Below are 3,757 nucleotides of genomic sequence, written 5' to 3' on the forward strand. Positions count from 1 at the left end.
GTTTTACTTAATTCTTATAATCAAATTATTGTTAACCAAATAGAATATTAGGATTAATGATTGGTACTTGGTAACAGCCCTTGTGGGTTCGACCTTTCTTACATTATATTACTTGTTAAACGAACGCGTATACTTGCGTGTAGAAAATTCGTAACAAATTTTTGGCGCCGTTGTCGGGGACTATTTTTCCTAATATCAAGAAATTAATTTTATTTCTAATTTGGTTGCTTTTCTTTTATACTGTTCACATTTTGGTTTTTCGCAATTTGTGATTTCAGGTATTCACATAGTTTATGCGACGACATGGGTCTGAATCAAGGGTGCCTGTTGATCCTGAAATTGAGAAAACCTGTAGAAGAAATAAAAAAGGTTAGAAAGAATGGTTCAAAACAGAGGTAACAGAGGGGTTGATAACATTTCCCATGACAATGCTGAGAATATTAATGCTAGGATAGCAACGGGTAATGTTAGAGGAGCAGGAGTTGTTGAACGGGTTGCACCAACTCAGCAACCAATACAAAGAAGTTTGATGGACTATGTGTTACCTAATTTCATGGGGGCACAATCATGCATTAGACCTCCAGCGGTTGAGGCTAATAATTTTGAAATTAAGCCTGCTATTATGCAAATGGTACAATAATCAGTTCAGTTTGGGGGATCACCAACAAAAGATCAGAACTTATTTCCTAGAGCTCTGCGCCACATTTAAGATGAACGGAGTGACAAATGATGCAGTAAGGTTGAGGTTGTTTCCATTTTCATTAAGGGACCGAGCAAAGAGTTGTCTTATTTCTTTGGAAGCCAAATCTATTACAACATGGGAGGAGCTCACTCAGAAATTTTTGGCCAAATTTTTTCCACCATCATTATCTGCAAGGTATAGAGGTGAAATCAACAATTTTCACCAAAGAGATGGTGAGTCGATGTATGATGCGTGGAAGAGGTTTAAGGAGTTGTTAAGAAAATGCTCCCACCATGGAATTGAGAAATGGATGTTAGTCCATATTTTTTTATAATGGTTTGTGCAGTACTACTTGCACAATCATTACTGCAGCATCTGGAAGAACGTTCATGAGTAAGAGCGCTAATGAGGCTTATGATCTGTTGGAAGAAATGGCTATGAATAACTATCAATGGCCATCAGAAAGAGAAACCACTAAGAAGAAGGATGGAGTTCATGAATTGGATGCCATCTCGATATTGTCAGCTGAAGTGGCAACATTGACAAAACAGTTACAGCAGAACAGTATTCAAGCTCTAGTTATGCAGATGCAAGACATATGTGAGTTATGTGGGGGACCTCATTTATTTGAACAATGGATAACGAGGGATTTTAACAACGTGCCTATGGATCATGTGCAAACAATAGGGAACTTCCCATGGCCTTCCAACAACCCATATTCCATGACTTACAATCTAGGGTGGCAGAATCACCCAAATTTTTCTTGGACAAGTGGTCTGGGTAGTCAGCAATAGTTTCAGGAGAATCAACCTCTGTATCCACGACCTCCTCTTGGGTTTTATCAATCACAAAATAGACCACCACAACAGCCAATACCTATGAAGAAAACTGAAGCACAACCTGATGCACTGAACTAATTCATGTAGAGTCCAAGAACTTTACTTAGCTAATTGTTTAGTAGTATTATAGTATGTTTAGTGTTATCATTGTTACTTTGGATTTTTGGTTCAGACCGGGAGTTATTTGGACACTCATAGTAGTACTTATAGATTTTCTAAGTTTAACCTATAGTTTAAGAATATTAAGTATAACCTAAGGTTTGATTAATGTGACTGATATTAAGGATTATATTATTATATTATAAGGTTTAGACATCAACCAATAGGATTTTAAGCACATGTTTTGAATGGTAATTAAGGATTAAGTATTTTTGAGGATTAAATTAAATAAGGGTAAAAGTTTGAATGTATAGGGTCAGTCAGCAGCTTTGAGCACGTTGAGGGCTTAGTCAAGGCTGTTTACTCCATTCAAACTCAGCTAAAAATGTGTAAATTCGTGTTTAAATATTCAGCGTATGCCGATATATCGCAACTATAGGGGGCGATATATCGCAGCACGTAGATACGGAAAACACGAATCGATGCACGGTCGCCTCGGGAACAAAGGTCCAGGCGATATATCGCCTATAGGGGGCGATATATCGCCTCCACCAGCATGTTTTCAAATACATTTGAATTCTTTTCCCTTCAGCCATTCAAACTCCTTCAACAGTCCAGCATCTTCTGAACGAGTCTTCAGCCTCTGCTGAACGATTATTCAAATGATTTTCACCTAAAAAGCCATTATTTTTATTCAAGTAAAATCAAGATATTTTCATTCCCAAACTCTATAAATAGGACCTAGTACCCAGCCATTATTCACCATTTGCTCTAAGTTCAGAGGCTGCTAGTGTTAAGTGAGTGTGAGAGTGTAAACACTTGGTTTGGGGAAAAACTATAAGCTTAAACATCATAAGCTTATCAAACACTTTGGGAAGTGAGTGCTATAGTATTTCGGTGGATGTTAGATTGATCTTGCAATCTTTGAGGTAAACCCAAAACTCTAGTTCTTTTCTGTATTTTTATGTTATTTCCTTTCTCAAAACCTTCTACTCAGTCCCCTAACCTTATTCTTATTTTGGTTAGGGAATCCAAGCTTTTAAGCATATAAGTCGGTAAGTATGTTTTCTATGGTTTAGTCTTTCCATCTCTTTCATTTCATCTCCTTTCTTTAGACTTACTCTTTCTTATGGTTTTAGGAGTGTTCCAACAATCCCAACTCAGTCCATAATCTCGGTAACTTTGGTAAGGAAAATAGGCTAGAATCAATATGTTATATGCTTATGTTATCTTATGTTTTATGTTATTAATTGTGTTATGATATGTATGCATGTATGTTTGTAGGCTTGGGCATATGACCCATATGACTAACAAGACCCCAAATGGGTTATGGGCATATGACCTACTTAGCTAGTAGGACCCCACTAATCCCATGGGCATATGCTTGTTTAGTCTATGGGACCCCAAGTAATAATGGCCATTATAATAAGTGTATGTTATATGTATTATGTTAAGTCTTTATGTTTTCTTATGAAATTATGTATGTGACTTTGTGTTAGATTTTCCTTACTGGGCATTAGGCTCACTCCTTTCTGTTTATGTGCAGGAAAATAAGTTTAGAGGTGGAAAGATTCGTGACGCTTGGAGAATGTGTATCGATGATGAATGGAGTCAAGGGGCCGAGCGTTATTCGATTCGAGGATATAGTCTTCCTTTTATGTTTTTATGGTTTTTATGTGTATTTTCCGCATTATTATGTAATGTCTTTTATTTTAAATCTTGTTTTGTTTTAAAGACAATGGGATCCCAAAATCCTTCTTAGTATTCTGTTTATTTGTAAATAACTCTTATTTTTCAAGTTACTCAATAAATTATGGTATTTTCGTAAAAATGTAAGTTTTATGTATAGTTTCGTTAATGGTCCAAATAGTCTAGAGTAGTGGGTCATTACAATTCATGACTGAGACAAGGGCATCTATTCGAAATTTGGAGACTCAAATTGGTCAATTGGCTAACCTAATGACAAACTGTGCTCAAGGGAACTTACCAAGCACTAGAGGTAAATCCAAAAGAACATTGTAATGCAATATCTTTGAGTAGTGGTAAAGAGTTAGAAGAGCCCAGTAAGAAGCAGATTAAGTTACCGAAAGTGGCCAATGAGAAAATGGGTAAAGTTGAAGAAGAGGTTAATGAGTAC

The 3,757-nt window shown here is 36.4% G+C and overlaps 1 non-coding gene across 1 annotated transcript; it reads right to left on the reverse strand.

The window, feature by feature from the left end:
* Positions 1–875: 875 nt before the first annotated feature.
* LOC133780750 (small nucleolar RNA R71) lies at positions 876–982 on the reverse strand. Its single transcript, XR_009869568.1, has one exon. It is a non-coding gene; the product is annotated as a small nucleolar RNA R71 (small nucleolar RNA).
* Between the last annotated feature and the right edge of the window lie 2,775 nt (positions 983–3,757).

Source organism: Humulus lupulus, chromosome 5 (genome assembly GCF_963169125.1).
Source record: "Humulus lupulus chromosome 5, drHumLupu1.1, whole genome shotgun sequence".
NCBI lineage: Eukaryota > Viridiplantae > Streptophyta > Magnoliopsida > Rosales > Cannabaceae > Humulus > Humulus lupulus.